The sequence below is a fragment of the Trachurus japonicus genome, chromosome 4 (assembly GCF_045865225.1).
Source record: "Trachurus japonicus isolate A0001 chromosome 4, Traja_1.0".
Classification (NCBI taxonomy): domain Eukaryota; kingdom Metazoa; phylum Chordata; class Actinopteri; order Carangiformes; family Carangidae; genus Trachurus; species Trachurus japonicus.
Genome location: NC_140910.1, coordinates 4,694,396 through 4,712,884, shown reverse-complemented (window position 1 = coordinate 4,712,884; position 18,489 = coordinate 4,694,396). Strand labels below are relative to the sequence as shown.

Here is an 18,489-nt window from a genome sequence, read left to right as displayed (position 1 = left end):
AATACACTCAGTAAACAGTAACCACAGGTTCATGTCTCTGTTCCTATCTGTGGTTTTAAAGTGAACACACAGTTGGATGATGTAGCTTTACAAGAGAATGTTATACATTTTTCCAGCTGTCCTTCAGTAAGACAGTGAATAAGGGTCAAACTACTGCTATACAGTGCCAGCTGAGGTTATCTGACGTGGGCGGGTGTGAGGTCGTCATTCAGACTGTGTTTTAGTTTCAAACTGCCTCTTGGTGTTCCAGCATCTTCCTCATGTCCAGCAATGCGTCCACCATGACTTCAATCAGACGTTCTGCATTTGTTTCTTTGCAGGTGTTGGGAGGTTCAAAGCGTGACACTATCAAGCTGATGTGATCGCTCAGAATGCTGTAGCACACGTCGTACATGTCGGCAGTTTCAGGGCCGACACATGGCAGAAAGTTGGTCTTTGATATGACCTGACCGGGAACAGAGAGGAAGCAGTGGTTACTTATTCATATAGTGCACATCTATAATGTGTTTCTCTGATTTGGAAATTTGCCCAGAGAGGACCGAGACAACTTGCCCCAGTGTGATATTTTTGTATCGCAAAATAAATAAAATTGTATTGTATAGCTTTGAATAGCACAGGTTGGCTTTTCAATATCAAAATACACCTGCATGCTCTTATATTCTGTGCAAAAGTATTCTCATTGTACATGTTCAATTATCATAATGCAGTTTGGTCTAAAAATTGAGATGATAATCATTCAGTAAAGAGCTAAATAATAGGGTTCAACAGGGTGTGTCCTACAGTATGGTCTACACAGAAGTCTAGTGGACTACTTAAAGGGATAGTTCAATATTTGGGCAAATTGGCCCATTGCCGTAATCCCTATAGTTTTAGGAGTAGGTTCGTTACCTTTAATTGTCGGTGCAAGCTGTTTTTAGAACCGCGGAGCTCAGAGCTACGCTACAGAGGCTAATGGAATTTCCTTGGTTCCCCTTATCAAACTCATCAAATACACAATCCAACAACTCCAAAACGCTCTTGTTCTCAACCGCAGATGTGCGTTCCCGTCGGGGGCAGTTTTTCGGCAAGCGGTCTCTTCATCTGCCGCGAAAACAACTCCGTCTCCTAACGTTCCGTTATTATCTCATAGCGTGGTGAATGTGCAGGTCACAACTTGTCCACCAGAGCGTTTTGGAGTTGTTGGATTGTGTATTGATGAGTTTGATGAGGGAAATCAAGAAATCCCATGAGCCTCCATAGTGTAGCTCTGAGCAGCTCACGGCTCTGCTCCGCCATTCTAAAATTAGCTTGCACCGACAAGTAAAGGTAATGAACCTCTTAAGACTATTGGGATTATGGCAATGGGCCAATTCCCTTTAATATACTTAAATATACTTATGTGCAGCACTCAACAAGTAGCAGAAGTAAGCAATATTTTTGTGTTAATATAAGTCTTAAATAGTTAAATCTTGTAAAGAGTGTTTGGACCGAAACACGGGTCTGTCAGTCCCTCTGCTCTGCTCTGAGCCAAGGAGAAAACTTTTCTCGTATCCTACAAGTTTTATCCAATGAGGAGAGAGAACGGCATGCAGGGCTGTGTGTGTGCAGCCAAGGGATGTGCCTGAATGTGGTGACGTAGGGACGAGGACCAATAGATCCATGACGAGGGCGGGGGCTGCTAACTCCGTTGGCTGACAAGAAGTTATGCTGCGTTCAAGGCAACTCGTAACTCGTGTTTTTCCGACCTGTGAAGTCGTACCAGTTCGATCTGGTACGAGTTCACGGGTCAGAAGTTACGAGTGGCCGTTATAGTGACTTTCACAGGTAAAACAGGTCGGAAAAACGCGAGTGGGTTGCCTGGAACGCTACAAAGTCGTAAGTCGTGACTTGAAGCTGTAATTTACGGTTTCAAAAGCCTGCCTGGAACGCAGCATTAGCCAAAACGACCGGATCGCTTACTTCTGCTTTAACTTACTATGGATGTTTGCTCACAGTACAGTGGTATCATGGTACACATAAATGCATGATGCATCAAGAACGTCATTTAAAGAACACAGTGGTGATGCAAAAGCAAACACTACTACAGAGTCACAGTATCATTAAACATGTGTACTGTACAGTCAGTGCTGGAGTGGCTATATACTGTAGGCAAAGTGATAGGATAAAGATGCTATGGTATAGATCATGGTTCTATAGTGGTACCACAGTGTCATTACTTCATGTCACCTACCTGGCTTGTAGAGATTTGATAGTCAAAAGCTTTGGTGAAGGAGGCGTCTGTGAAGAGTTCAGGCATGGGGATGTTTTCTTCAGCTGTCTGCAACCTCAGACCCAACAGATGTCCCTCTATTCCCTGACCGCTGACCACCTGATAGGATGCAAAACACACCAACACACACCTTATATTCATCCTCATTTCCTTCAACTCTGTCAGACATTGAAATGCAATTCCTTCCCATTCACATTCATAAACCTGCTCAGTTCACACGCTGTTTACCTGCTACTCTTCTGTCTACCCTTCACTGTTGTATAGCACTTCATGTGTGTCCGACTCGGATGTGTATTTACTACAGTATAACCTCCTCTCAGTCACTTAAATTGGACAAGGACAATTAAATATACAGAGATGATTATAATATAGAACCTGATGTGTGTGAGTTGGAATAATATATAGAGACCATTGGGACCAATGTCTATAGGCTAATAAGCATCTTGTATATACGTAGCTTTGTATGTACATTTTATGTATGCAGCTATTCGGAGCAGATCACTGCTGAATGAAGCTCTGTGTATTGTTTTTATTATGCAATGACAATAAATATCTATCAATCTAATAAACTGAATCAATACTGAACGGGTGCTGCAAATGATACTCACCATGTTAGTGTACCACTTGTGTGTTTTTATAGCTTTCTTCAATAAATCAGCCTTCTCTGAGTTCTGTGTGAAACAAGAAAACAAAAGTGTTACAGCCACTGTAGATGATGTAAAGCAGCCTACTCAATTACCTCTGATCCGTCTGATATCTCAGACCAATCAAACATAAGTGTGCTGAACACTAAATTACGGTCAGTGGTTAAGTAAAATATTAGGCACAGAGACAGTAGCTACTATGAGGGGTGTCAAAACTAGAAATGACTATACGATCAGATGCAGCTAGTAGTTACACATAGTTGATGATATAATAGTTGCATCATCACACCTTTATGTTGGGGTCATCAAAGGCCTTGACAAAGTCGGCAGAGGCCTTTGAGTTTGAATGGATGGCAGCTACACGGCCCAGTTTGAACATACGCAGGGAGGCTGGTTCAAAGGTTGGACAGCACTGGTGGTGAATCCTGGAAACAAGCAGGAGAGATGTTAGATAAATGACTTGTAACTTGTTACAAGGAGAGTGGAGGCTCCTTCCACATTGTGGCTGAAAACCAAACCTTCGATCACAGCTCTGGTCTCGGTGGCACCGTGAGTCCGCAACAAATGCACCCGTAAACCGTAATCTCTTGTTTGTGACAGATAAGACTACACAAATACACACATCGTAACATGTGATAATCCATTAATCCACCCATTGTTTATAAGGGGGGCTGCACATGACCAGGAGGAGGCTTAGCAAAACAGTGGAGAAGTGACGGCCACTGGCTGGTACAATGTAAACAGGAAGTCATTGTCGAACCCATCAAAATTTCTTAAATGATTTATTTCAGACTGAACATAATTTTTTATGGAAAAGCAATAGTTGTATTCTGCACCCCTCTAAACGCCCCATGGATGTATTATTTTTCTTCAGGTTGTCAGTCGGTCTTATTCTCTCATTGGGGACAGCCAGGTCAGGATATCTCTAACGCCCTATATAAACTTCTAATTTGCTAAAGTGGTGGTCAAGGCTCAATCAGTACCAACCTCACAAAACACAATTTAGCCAAACCTCAAGACTTAACACAACAATTTTGATAAAACCGCCACACAAATGGTTCATATTCCATCACTGGATAAACAGTAACTGAAACAGACAGACAAACACAAGGAGGTGATTCTAGTTTACTAAGTATCCAGTGAGATGTTTGTTCATTGGTAGCTGCAGTTACTGGCTGATGACCACATCCCAGCTCCAGGGATGGACACAGCCTGATGATTAATATATCCTATAATATAAACAGTCCGCCTCCACACTCACCTGTAGTAGGCTAGCTGTATAGCCATCTGCACAAATGCATCTGGGCTCATCTTGAGGGCCTTCAGGGCGTTCTTTCCAAAGTGGTTGAACGTGGTGATTCTCAGGGTCAGGTCTCGAACCATTCTGTGGAGGTGGGGATGGGAGAGGTGTCAGCATATCTCTGTGTCTATATACAAGCAAACTAAACCTAACAGTGGTCAAAACCTATTTAGAATTAGTTTGTGTTATACAAGTGAGTCTGGCTACTACCTAGTGAATTGAGATTGTAAACCTTCATACCTACAATCTACAATAGTCCTGGATCAGTGATTCCTTCTGTTGAAGAACCCTGTTTCTGAGTTTATTATTAGTTAGCTGTGCTGTGTTGCCAGTGGCAGTTGTTTGTATACTGAGCAACAAGCTCTGTGCAAGACTGAAAGCATCCTGAACCTGCAGCTTCTGTGCACAACATAAATTAGTTCCAACAATTCCACGTTTCTGAAGAGGAGTCTGAACTTATTTTGATACTGCAAGTTGCACTGTTTTGGATTCAAGTTGGTAAACAGATTTCCGTTCACTGTTGCCCTATTATCTTTGGTGATTTAAGAGATGATGCAGAATGAAAGGACCTGAATAATATTAATTATTATAGTAGGAAAAATGCTTTAATTTCAAAGCTACAAAAAGACAACAATTAAATATAGAACGCTTCAAAGTGTTAATATCTGAAAAAGATATTAATAGAAACAAATGGGTGTTTTTTTTGTGTGTTTCTGTCCTCCTTTTGGTTTGTTTTAGCATGATCGCATATATTTGATTACATAACTATGAATTTGTATTTGTGATTTATAATATACCAAGACTGACATTCCTCTGAGCGTGCTCACCTGGTTCATATACCTCTGTTCATATACCTTGATCATACAGTTTTTTTTCTAAACTGTCGTGTTAAAGTTGAAAAATGACCACTTCCACATGTGGCTGTTCACACAGCAGCACATGGGTCTGTCTTTTTCGTATAGGTTAAAACCAGTGTTAATTTTGTCGGCTTTAGTTTTAGTCTTAGTCTTGTGTCAAATGCCCTTATAAGTTTTAGTCATATTTAGTCAGCTTGTATTCTTTTTTGTTTAGTCACATTTTAGTCGACGAAAAGTCTTGGCATTTTAGTCTAGTTTTAGTCAAAGAAAATCCAAAGCATTTTAGTATAGTTTTAGTCAATAGTCTTTTTTTAGTCTTTGAAAGCAGATTGACAGTAATGTTAATCACAACTAATCTACTCAAACCAATAGATTAATTTTAGTCTTTTCCTCACTCATCTCACAAGATTTGTCATTATTGACAGCTGTCAGATGAGCCAACTTTCCAGCTTGTGTGTGCGTTTATGTAGGCTATTTGTCAGTATCTAAATAGAGATGAACACACACACACAGCGTAGAAGCGACCGACCAGCGCGGAGACGCGTCCACGCCAGGGACACACCGGCCGCAGAAGCGCCGCGAGTAGCCGAGAAGCGGAGCCCTTTGATGTTAACGATTGTGTTGGTACACCAGAGCCATATCGCTCTGGTTCACAGCAGCAGCGCCGCGGCCGCGAGCCGCCAGCGATGCTGTCAAGCCAGGCAGGAAGTCGCACAAAGAAACAACGAGAGAATCCGGTTAATTTTCAAAATAAAACACAGCGATTGACAAATGCAATGATGTGAACGGGAGGGCCCCGGCTCGCACATGATTTCCGTTAGGGCTGCCCCCGACCAAAGATTTTGTTGGTCGACCAATAGTCGTCACTTATGGCGATTAGTCGACTAATCGAGCCCCCACCTTGAGGGGAAAAAAAAAAAAAATTAAATTTTCTTTTTTTTTTTTTTGGCCCGCGGTCAGGTTGAGAATTAATTAATTAATGCTCGTGACTCCGGCCGTGTTGGGTCCGAGATTCAACAACAAGCCAGTCGGGTTTCACCGTTATTACCGGCAGTATGCCCGTTTATCACCAATAAACACAGTAGATGAGGAGAGTAAAAAGTTACTGAGCTCAGGCTGTGTGACGGGGGTGCGGGGGTGGGGGTCCGCGGCGTGGAGCGGTGCAGGCATAGACATAATGTCTATGGGTGTGGGTCTCTGACTGCAGCGGGGACCAACATGGATCCGCTCCGTGACACTGAGACTGACCGCCGGTGAGCGCTGTGGGACGGGACCGGGCTATAGCTCTGGGACCGGGGCTCAGACAGCACCCGCTAATGGTTGAGAACAGCGGTGATACGAGAGAGACTGCCGTGCCGGCCGTGCCGTGTAAAAAAAAAAAAAAAAAAAGTGTCACGTCACGACTTCCTGTATCTGGCCCTTCAAAATAAAAGCCCCATTACCTTTCATATACAGTTCAGTCATTGATGTTGGCTTAATTTTGACAAGACACGGCTCCAAATGTTTGTTTTTTTTTCCTGCGACCAATCGACCAATGAAATTTTGGTTGGCTAATGATTTTTTGGTCGACCAGTGCTTGGTCGACTATTTGGGGGCAGCCCTAATTTCCGTTGCTTGGAGCTTCGCAGCGATTCCGCTGCCGGTTTACAGCGCCCGCACCCCCCCCTGCAATGGCCATGTACCCCCCCCTAGCCAGTTTGTAGCCTACTCGCCGCACTTAGCACAGACAGCACGGGTGTGTGTGTGTTCCTCACTCAGGCACACACACACTCACCCCTGGCAGCAGCGCAGGAGGAGAAAAAACCTGACATGCATCCAGTGATGTGGCACTTTTTGGATTGTAATTTAAAAGTCTGTGACGAAAAAAGAAAGAGACATGTTATTAAGTTTTTATTTGATTAAGTAGATTTCGTCGCGTCTTTTTTCGTCAACAAAAAATGCGTGTAAATTTCGTCAGTCAGTGCTTAAGGGCATTGATTTCGTCTCGTTTTCGTCATGAAAAAACCCATCGTTGACGAATATTTTTCGTCTCGTCTCATCTGACGAAATTAACACTGGTTAAGACCAAGGGGGCAGTTGTCGGTCTGAGAAGTGAAGCTCACTTCCGCGTTCAAAAAACTGCAATCCCCTCGGCTGTCGCTGGGGGCTGGTGTCAGAAGGGAGCATTCTCCATTAAAATCGCCGACTTTACATCCTCAATAAACATGATCAAAGCCTGGTGTCAGAACGTTCTTTGGTCTCAATCGATAGTTTCTACCCCCGCACACACTCTGAGGGGGGTGAATTTTTTTTAACTCTAGCGTTTTACTGTTATTAGGTTAAAACCAGTGCTTTAAGTGGGCCGGTACTCACCGGTACGGAGTACCGGCACTTCTAGATTTTAACCCCCGGCGTACCGGGACTTTTTACGGCGTACCGGGGAGTACCGGGAGTCTGGACATACTCTGTCCTGTTCTCATTCTCTCTGACCGATTTGTGATAGTGATGCCTCTTTCACCCTGAACGCCACGGTTCTGTTGCCCTGTTCTCCGCTGCTCCTCTGTCTCTCACTGAGGGGCGGGGCTGCCGCGCTGTGCGCTCTCTCATCCATGACTCTCTCACATGCACGTACGGAGCGCACGCCGCTGCCTCGTCATAGTATAACTCCATGTGTCCAGACGAGATGTGAATGTGGAGCGACTAAAACCTTCGTGAGTTACAGTGTAAAGCCATTTACATGACTTTCCAGTGGTAGCCTACCAATAAGTAGCCTTCCACTTACTGTATTCAACATGCTTAAATGTGAGTCATATTTCCCAAAATGCTTAACACTACTCGTTAACAAGAGCAGAGTAAAATGAAAGCTCTTACTGAGAAACACTGTGAAACTGTTGCTGTCAGCTTGTTAGAACAATGACAGCTGTCTGTGGAGGCTGTTTATTTGGCCACAAATCACAAAAACTTCTTGATTTTAGTGAAAATTTTAATTTGGCAATAATTTAGGACAGCAATTAGGGAAGGATAGAGATACTTTATGAAGTGGGTAAACTTAAAATAACAAATACTGATTCATTTGTCGTCATACATTATTCACAGATGGATTTTAACAAGAAAATACTTTTTAAAAATCTTTCTGGAAAGTTCAATTGAACGTTTTTCTTTTTTTAATCAACATCATATTTGAATGTAAAGTAGCCTGTCACTTAATGATGTGCTGGTATCGACCGCCCACCGCCTAATTTACCAGCCAACAGCTGAAAAGGGGAGTACCGGCACTTATTTTTTCCCACTTAAAGCACTGGTTAAAACTCTGGCCAATTAGGGCGCGGAAACGTTGAGTGACAGGTCCGGAGCGGCCCGTGGACAGCTGCTTCGAGGCCAGTGGGCGGGTTCTCGGCCGGCCAATCCAACATGGCGCTGTTCAGGCCGCCATATTTGAGTCACAAAAACGTCTCCCCAAAACCAATGGGTGAGGTCACGGATGCTAAGTCCATTCTATTTACAGTCTACGGTTAAAACTGGGCTCACTTGTCAATGTGCTGCTTGGCCTCCTCAATGTCCTTCTTGACCTCAGGTGTAATGTTGAAGTGTAGTTTCTGGGGCATGGGCAAAGGCTCCTCTGGAGGCCGAGTGGTCTTTGGCTTCATCCTGTTTCCAGAATGAACGGAAATGAGACGTGAGACAGAACAAACTCTAATTTGGCAAAGAATAAAAATCCACAATTGACGGTGGTTCATAAAATACATAAAAGTATGGACCCTATATTCACTCGTACCAGAGACGGGGGCTCGAGTCATTGTGACTTTGGGCCCTAGTTTCCTAGCCTCGTAAACCAGCCTCTCGCGGAAATGCATTTCATTTCATTTCTCGGGAGAGTCTGGCCTCATCCCCCCCTAAGCGTTTGGGGTGGGCGGGAGTAGTAGCAAAGACGGTTTAATATCTTTGGTAGTAGCGTTGACAGACAACCCCATTCAGCCATTCAGCTGATTGGCTCGGCCTTCTGAGGGTTTCAGTCCAAACGCTTAGAATGGGGATGAGGCCAGACTCTCCCTCGGAATGAAATGAAATGCACTTCCGCGAGAGGCTGGTTTACGAGGCTACTAGTTTCCTAGACCGAGCGAAGTCTAAGCTCAGCGCAGCTTCGCCACGCCAACGAGGCGTGTCCAGGTCCATTTCGCAAGTTTGGTGGGCAGCGCGGTCCGACTTAGGCCAGCGCAAGCCCTCCCCTCGTCCCTCCTACCGGCGCAAACGGCAAAGGGGGAGGAGAGAGGGCGGGAGGGAGACAGGAGGAGGAGAGAAAGGTCGATTCGGATCTTAACCAATCAAATGAGCTCCTCTCCTCACCTTGAACTGCGCCACGGGCGATGCGCGCTGCAAGTTTGTAATTTTATACAGGACATGGACGGAGGAGACAGCGACGCCAGAGGCCGAACCTCTCCCAGGAGGAAACAGCTGTTTTGGTCCGGAGGTCCGAATAATGAGTTTATTAATATCCTTAATCAGGTTTGATCTGATACACTGAGAACCGCTGCCCAGTGTAAAAAACAACAACTAATAAACTAATAAAGAAACTCACATTTATTCAATTCAATTTATTATTCCCTGTGTAAGACAGATGAGAGGTGTACACTCATCACAACATAAACAAACACCATGCGGGATGAAATCAGCGTAAAGGACGCTCTCTCTCTCTCTCTCTCTCTCTGTCTGTCCGTCTCTTTTTTTTCCTTTTTTTTTCTGTGATAGAGATGCTGAGTATAGGCTATATACTGACTATCTGATACCCAGGATGTTGTGGTGGGCTAAGAGAGATGATGATTCGTGTTTTGTTTTTCATTACGGCCGCATGACGACGCGGTCTGAATTAATAAGTAAATAAATAAATAAAGTGGATCATCACAACGGCACAGTGCGTATCTCAGCACGGCAGCGACATGCAGTCATCCTCCACCCTCAGTCCTGCTCTTGGGACATCCACAGCTGCTTTTCAGTGCCAGTTCGTCCCTGCTGTGTTAATTCAGGTGGAGTTTCCATTACGCGTGCCACAGCCTTTGATCTCTGCTTTGATCTGACGTCAGATGTGACGGGACAATCTATATAGATATAAATTCACGTGTTGATTCCATTAGTTGCATTAAATAGTGGTTATTGTGGATATTTATTGCATTGAAATGTGCCTGGAACTGTGGAAATCTGCCTGTGAGGTCTTGGTGACGTGTGTGCACTGCAGGTCAGTCAGCCAAACTTCCACTGCACCTGCTGTGCTTCGCCCTGCGCTGAGAGTAGACCTGGGGTCTCATTTATAAAACTGTGCATGGGATCGTTACTAAAAGGGTGCGTACGCCCAAAAGCCAAGTTTTGCGTGCACCAGTAAATATTCAGACTTATAAAACCCTGCGTACGCACACTTGCAAGCAAACTTCCCTTTATAAATCACAGAGTTCCTACAAGTGTGCGCAGCTGAATCCGCTTCACGTTCCGCCCTGTACACGCCCTGTTTTAACCGTAGATGGTCAATGCAAACCACCACATGAATGCATCTGCATGTCAATGAGCCTGACGTGCTCTTGTTCTGTCGGTGTTGTGAATTAGCTGCAGGTGTGAAAGTGGCGACGTGACGTGTTGCTGCAGCTGTTAACGGCGTCAGCGGCTCAGAGCGCACGCGGTGTTGTTTTGGTGCGCTGCTCTCTCACATGCTGGACCCGGTTCGGCACATTTACAACAATGACAACAGTTCTAATCTGAAACGAGTTATTAACCATTCATCATGGTCTCCCTCTCCCTCCTTTCTCCTCCAGCGGTGCCGTGGTGCAGAATTACGCACCGCTGTATTATTTACAGTAATTAGACTGATCGATAAAACTTTGAATAATTAGCAGAATCAGTTACATTCTGAGGAATGATCAAACATGACACTTCTCTTGATAACATGAAAACAGAATCTAACAATTGTGCGAACTATTACTAGATTTTTTTCCCCAGGGTTTGAGATTGAATTGACTCTCGATCATATGTTCACAGTATCATAGGAACATATAGTTATTTACACCATGTATTTATTCCATGCAGCCGCGCCGTCCTCTCCTCCTCCTGCGCTCTGGGAGTGGACAATATGACGGAGAGATGGTGGTGATTAAATATAGAGAGGGAATTTTGATTTTGAATTTTAAGTTAGATTCTAAGAAGATGTTTCTGAAACATCAGTCCGATGCAAAATAAGGGCGCTGTTGAATTAAGTCACCGTGGCAACATGGATCTAACGCATACGGGTTGAAACTAAATGTGTGACGGCCGATAATAAAAACATAATCGTTCTTCTCAATCATCATCATTTCCTGAGTCTGACTTCAGTTCACCACCACACCGTCTGTGTCGCCAATTCCCCTTTTCCTCCAAACCATGCGTACGCAAGGGTCAGAGTTTGCTTAGAGCTGCGCACATTCTCCTGTCAAGTCTGTTTTTTATAGATCACAACCTTGGCGTGAAAAGTCACGTACGCCACTTTCAGACCCGTTTTGTGCGTACGCAACGGTTATAAATGAGACCCCTGGTTTGAGGTGGCGAGCTTTCAGCGCAACCTCGGCGGGACTTTTTCGCACGAAACTTCCACTGCACCAAGCTGAATCTGTGACGCCTCCCCCTGCTGCGCGGCCACGCCTATCTCAGCGCAGCGCGATCTACCAATCTGCCAATCTGACTTTGCGCTAGGCTGCGCTGGTCGAAACTTGCATTACACCAGCTGCGCTACCTTGCGCCACCTGCGCTGCGCCACCAAACTAGGGCCCAATGTCTGTTTTGATGACTTGTGATTTGACTTGACAAAAATAAAAGACTTGAGACTCGACTTGGACGTTAAAGGCTCGGGACTTGACTTGAGACACGCTGACTTGAGTGTTGTTCATTTCATGTTTTCAGTTAAATGAAATATAAAATTAATATCTACAGTAAGACTACCCGGTATGAGCACAGGCTGATTATGGTGTTGTCATGATTGGATCACTACCCTGTCAATCAGATTGACAAAAATAAAAGACTTTCCATGTATTTTACTGAATATCAGTAATTACAATGCAAATCCAATTAAGTGTCATACTTTTTAAACAGATTTAATAAATTGGCCAATGATGTCAACTGAGAGTTACTAATATCTTGTCTTTTCACTTTATTAAGATCAGATTCTGCAGGTAAAATTGCAATGATAAAAAAAAAAGAACAAAAACTCAACACCTACAATAGCTCATTTACTGTTGGTCTACTCACATGAATGTTACGGACATATCGCCCAGCCCCATACAGACTGTCCCATCCGCGGCAGAGTGTAAGGCGTTTGCACCACACGTCCCATCCTCTCCAATCATTAGCTGACAAAGACATAAGATGCGCAAACCGAACATTAGCCTCATATCCCAACTGTGTTAGTAACATCACACCCCACTATCACATACATCACACACAACACTACATCATCATTAGACTTATTATTTATGTATTTTTCAATTAATTTTCTGGTCATTTAATCAATAAGTCACTTAGGATGATGCAACCACTACTACCTTTGCACATGTTTAACCTTTTTATCTGTTATTTGCACACTTGAGTTTTTGTTGCTGGACCATATTGACATTTGACACTATTTATTTTAGAGTTGTGTTTGTGTTTTTTTGTTTGTTCGTATGCTTTCCCTTTTCTCTTTTATGGCACTGCAACTGGGACCAAAATTTCCTGAAGGGATTTCCCCAAGGGATCAGCAAAGCCAATCAATCTATCATCTATCTGATACAAACTGGTTGTAAAAACTATACAAATAAAATTGCCCTGCCTTGCCTTGATCTCATTACAGTGATTTCCTTATTAGTGATATTGGTCACCAGCATCATGATATTATTATTATGGGGGCGGGACTAGATAAGCTTTTGCTTCTCCCGCTTTCCCTTTCGGCCATGTGTATTGTATTATTTGAACGAAGATGAAGTGTGATGATGATGATTTAAATTGACATGCCCGAAATAAACAAATTGATTGATTGATACACCATATAATCATTATTTGCTTATGTTATATCACCTGTAATCCCTTGTCAAACCATCGATTCCCACTGTTGCATTCACTGCCCCCTCCATGCAGCATCTGCAGAATGGCACTCTGGCGCGTCTCATCTGGCATTCTGGTCTGTGCATTGTCCAAACACACTGTGAAGATGCTCCTCTCAATAGCTGACAGCGATTCTCTGTTGGTCTCATCTGGACACATCAGGGACAGAGATCAGGCTGCAGCAGTGCCATTTATCTCAAGCTTCTACTTTCACATGGTCAATCAGGTCAGTGGTTCTTCAGGAGTAACTCACCCTGAATGAGGCAGTTGTAGGTTCTGCTCCAGATGTCGCGGTACTGTGTGGTGAGGATGCCGACAGGCTCCGTGGTGGTGTGTGGTGAGGCTTCACAGATCCTCTCCAGCTGGACGTAGAGCTGATCGGATGTCAGCAGAGTCCCATCACTGTTATGCACATCCAGTGCAAAGAACTGCATTCAAGGGGAGGACACACAAGAAAGAATGGATTAAAATTAAATTAAAATAGTTCCCAGGTGTCTTAAAGACATGTCTGTGACACACTTTGGTCAAAATACCCCAAGGATCAAACATCACAGCTCATTTCATCCTCTCAAAACAGCCCTGTTCAGAACGGCTGGTTTCAGTGCCTGTCCCTTTAATGTGACCAAGACCCAAGAGATGGTAGTGACCTTCTCTAAAAGACAGAGGGAGCTGGCTGAGGCTGAAGTCACCATCATCCACGCGGAACCAGTGGAAATAGTGGAGAGATACAAGTACCTGGGTACAGTATTTGATCACCAGTTGAAGTTTGACCACAACACCGATGAGATTCTTAAAAAATGACAGAAACGCCAGTACCTCCTGAGGAAGCTGAACTCCTTCAGTGTGAGCAAAAACATCCTCACAACATTCTATTACTCCTTCATAGAGAGCATCATCACCTTCTCCTTCACATGCTGGCTCCATTCCATCTCACTCCAAAATAGAGACCGGCTGTTTGGTGTTGTAAAGCTCTGCTCCAGAATCATTGGTCTCCCTCTAAGACCTCTCTCCACCCTCTGTGAGCAACAGACCTTGAGGAAAGCCAGCAGGATCCTTCAGGATTCATCTCACCCCCTCTTCTCCACATTTGAGTGGCTCCCCTCTGGGCGTCGTCTCCGATGCCTGGGCTGCAGGACTCAGAGAAGGAGGGCAACCTTCGTGCCCAGAGCTGTCCTCCTGCTCAACTCGCAGCCATCGCTGGCCCATGAACTGTGTGGAGCCCCCCCCAGCCCATCCCCATCCAGTCACTCCAACCCACCCCGACCCAACCACCCACCTCCAGGCATGAACTGTGTGGAGGGTTGGATTGGACTTGAAGGACATGAATGCACTGCACTTTAAAGTTGCATTTATTTATTTATTATTTCATTTTTGTGTGTGTGCGCGTGTGTGTTTGTTGTCTATGTGATTTTTTTTTTTTTTTTTAAGTATATTTTTCGGCTTTTTGCCTTTTATTTGATAGTGATGACAGTAGAGATAGACAGGAAATGGGGAGGCAGAGAGAGGGGGAATGACACGCAGGAAAGGTCTGCCCGACGCGGGATTCGAACCGGGGACGCCTGCGGCGAGGACTGTAGCCTCTACATGGGGCGGCCGCTCTACCCACTGCGCCACGCACCGCCCCGTCTATGTGATTTTACTTGAACTGCTCAGCTTGCTCTTAAATTACCCCTCGGGGATAAATAAAGTTTTTTGAATTGAATTGTATTGAATAACACTTTTTGAAGGCTCCGTATATTTGGGTGTTTGTCTTGCCTTCCAGCCCCCAAAATGTGAGAATTGACAAAAAAAATCTGTAATTTTCAGGCTTCCTATAGTTAAAATCCATGTGGTTTGTTGTAATTTGCATAATACCACCCCTACCTGGTACCAATAACCAGGTAGGGGCAAGCAGTGGCTCATTTGCATTTAATAACATTTTTTCTGATCCCATCTACACTTCAACTGGTTCACCGCAGGGCTGCGTTCTCTCCCCTCTCCTGTTCATTCTCTACACTGGTGAGTGCAGGTCTACCCACCGCAATTGCCATCTTGTTAAGTTTGCCGACGACACAGTCCTCCTGTCCCTTCTGTCTGGCTCCTCCCACCACCACAGGTCGTCTCTAAGTGACTTTGTTTAATGGTGTGATAGATCATGTCTGGAGCTTAACCAGCACTCTCTGTAGCTGGGTTTCCATCCGAATTTAAAAGCGGATTTTGTGAAAATGCGCAAAAAGCAAAGCGAATTTATGCCTGTTTCCATTCATTAGTGTTTTGCGATTAGGAGGAGTGCACCGTGAGATTACGTCATAAGAGAGCGTGACTGTATCCAACAGTTGACACTCAGCTGACACTCAACATCATGGACAATTTACGTACTTTCCGGACTATAGACGCACCTGTATAATCCGCACCAGCTACATTTTAAAAGAAAATACATATAGCCTATAGGCCGCACTTGAATATAAACTGCAGGTTTTCATGTTGTAACATGAGATATTTACACAGAAAGACAGTAGGAACTGTCCAAGTCCGCTCGCTTTTCCGCTGTTTTGGTTATGCTCCTCTCCTCCATGTGCATCTGTTTACATACGAAGCCGGTGAAAAATCAATAAGTTACATAACGATGTTACGGCGTGTGTTTGTGTAGTCTTAACCGTCATAAACAAAAGATTATGGGTTACGGAGCGCGTTTGTGTTGCGGTGCAGAGAGGAGAGCTGGGAGACCGGGGCGTCGCTGGGTGAAGTCCAGCAGCTTCACCCACAAACTCTGCCTCAATTCGCATAATCTGTTTCCATCACAAAAACTCGCATTTCCTTTATTCGATACGCTGACAAATCCACCCCCTCCAAGCGTATAAACTTTTATGCGCATTTACTGCCTTTATTCGAATTTCTGGCGTTTCCATTCAAGTATTTATGCGCATTTTCATAAAATGCGCATAAGAAAAGGTGGATGGAAACCCAACTTGTGGCCTGTTGGTTAAAAAATCCAGGATCCAAAGAATGAGACTGTTATCAAGATGAAAGCGGGTGGTGAGTCTTTCAGCTAGAATATGTGGCTGCAGGGTGTTGAATGCAGAGGAGAAATCAGCAAACAGCAACCTGGCTGTTGTGTTCGGGGATTCAAGATGCTTGTGTATGGTGTCTATGATAAAAACTTTTGCATCGTCCACCCCTCTCCTCGCCCGATATGCAAACTGGAGCGGATCCAGCTCAGAGTCCACTGCTGTGACGATGTGATTTTTAACGACCCTCTCCAAAGCATCGTTCGGCATCTTTACAGTGCTTTTCTTGGGGAGGGGGATGACAGTAGAGTGTTTCCACAACTGGGGAACTGCAGCTGGCAACAGAGCTCTGGAAGAGGAGCTGGAACACCCCCCCTAGCTGGTTAGCACAGTACTTCAGAGTTCGGCCACAGATCTTATCAGGTCCAGGTGCAGTGTTTCTCACCACCTCTTCAGTACAAATATTCAGAGCAGAACCACCAGTTTCCAGTGAAGTGATGCTTGTTTCCAGCTGGGTGCTGTTGTCAGTCTCAAATCTAGTGAAAAATAAGTTGAGGTCATTAGGCAGTGACGCTGGACTGCTGCCTTCAACATGGATGGCCACTGCCATGTTTTTAAGGCCTTGCCAGGCTGCACGCAGGTTCCCACTCTTGAACTTTTGCTCAACTTTGTCCCTGTCCCTCAGCTTAGCAATTTTTATGGCCCGCTTCACCTCTTTATTGATCTCCTTTTTCTCTCCGTCAGAACCAGTAAAGAATATTCTCTTTTTCCTGTTGAGAAGGGCTTTGAGTTCTTTTGTCACCCATGGTTTATTGTTAGGAAAAATGGTGGTGGTTTTGGTGGGAATGATGTTGTCCACATAAAAGGAAATATATGATGTTACAGTGTCCACCTGCTCATTGATGTTACTATTAGGTTGGTCCAATCAGTGGCTTCGAAGCAGGGGCGGATCTAGGTTCATGGGAGATCCGAGGCTTAGCCCAGAGGGAGGAAGACAAATCTGCCTTTTTTTTTTGTCTTTGTTGCTGACTGTGATAGGCCTATACTGGAAATTTGAGGTAGACAAAAGCAATGTCCTGAAGGATCCACAGGTGTTACATCATAAAAAAAAGAAAATATAAAACATGACCATAGGCTACTGTTGAGGTCACTTCCGTAGGTTTGAGCAGGTGGGCTGCCATATTGTGTAATGTTTTGATTGGTTGCCTGGTTACCTGGCCGCTTAAAGGGATAGTTCACCCTAGAATGATATTTCGCTCATTATCTACTCACCCTCATGTTGACTAAGGGCTGGAAGAAGTTTCAGATTCCTCCGTGGCTTCTCTGAGTTACAGGGGGTCTCGGCATAGCAGTGCATGTCCATATAACGGTTGCAAAGGGACACCGGAGCTCTTCGTAAAAAAACACACACAAAAAAACATCCAAATACCTCCATGATGCTCGTATGTAATGTCCGTCTTGTGCTGAAGCCCCAAATTGCGTAATTGTCCCGAAAAAAATTAAATAAGTCTATATTTCAGTGACGGCTGGTATCAATGGGCTAGTGGGGCTAAGCCCTCCCTGCATTACACAACAAAAGATGAGGAAAAAATATTATATATAGCCTATATTATATTCTCTAAATAACATACAAAAGATTGTTCTAAGTCTTAGTAAAATCGGAACTGGCAACAATATTAAATAGTTTCAAGAAAAACACAGGATATCTCTAAATGGGCTAATTTTAATCAGCCCGAGCTCACCCAGTCTGCTCTCATTCATTTTCCGACTGTGGATGATTGACAGGTGCCATGTCCCGCCCTCGCCATTCACCGACTGTTGGGGCTAATTTCATTCAGCCCACAGGCCGAGCGGTTCTGACCAATCAGCAGGGGGCTGACGCAGGGTCAGTGACTGACAGGCGTCATGTCCCGCCCCCTTGGTTAACTTGTCATTGGGGCTAATTTCATTTAGCCCAACACCGCTGTTTTCAGACCAATGACAGGAACCGGAGGAAAAGTTGTGTTGTTGTGGGAGGGAGAAGACAAAACAGCGGCGCTAGGCGCTAGCATCACAGGTAGCATTACTTTGCTGCTCTAAACTGTCTTTGCTAACATGAACGAAGCGGAGAATCTAGTTTCTAAACTCACCGGGAGCACCAGACTTAAATGACATGGCGATAACAGACCAGAAAGGCCGTCGATATGAGCTGCATATATCGTCTTTTTTATTTATTTATTTATTTTTTAATTGAGCAATATCGTCGGGTGTGTGTGCGTGCGTGCGTGCGTGCGTGTAAGTAAGTGTTTGTGTGTGTGTGTGTGTGTGTGTGTGCGTGCGTGCGCGCGCGCGCGCGTGTGCGTGTGTGCGTGCGTCTGTGTGTGTGTGCGTGCGTGCGTGAGAG

At 44.5% G+C, this 18,489-nt stretch overlaps 1 pseudogene across 1 annotated transcript in view; it reads right to left on the bottom strand.

Annotated features, from left to right (window-relative positions):
• Positions 1–226: 226 nt before the first annotated feature.
• Positions 227–18,489, bottom strand: part of LOC146988314 (carnitine O-acetyltransferase-like) — a 31,177-nt pseudogene continuing 12,914 nt past the window's right edge. Inside the window, exons 5-13 of the transcript XR_015035754.1 lie at positions 13,373–13,547; positions 13,093–13,268; positions 12,274–12,389; positions 8,557–8,676; positions 4,154–4,276; positions 3,182–3,317; positions 2,857–2,919; positions 2,210–2,347; positions 227–445 (exon numbers count right to left, since the gene is read on the bottom strand). The product of XR_015035754.1 is annotated as a carnitine O-acetyltransferase-like (transcript). The remainder of the gene's footprint in view (positions 446–2,209; positions 2,348–2,856; positions 2,920–3,181; positions 3,318–4,153; positions 4,277–8,556; positions 8,677–12,273; positions 12,390–13,092; positions 13,269–13,372; positions 13,548–18,489) is intronic.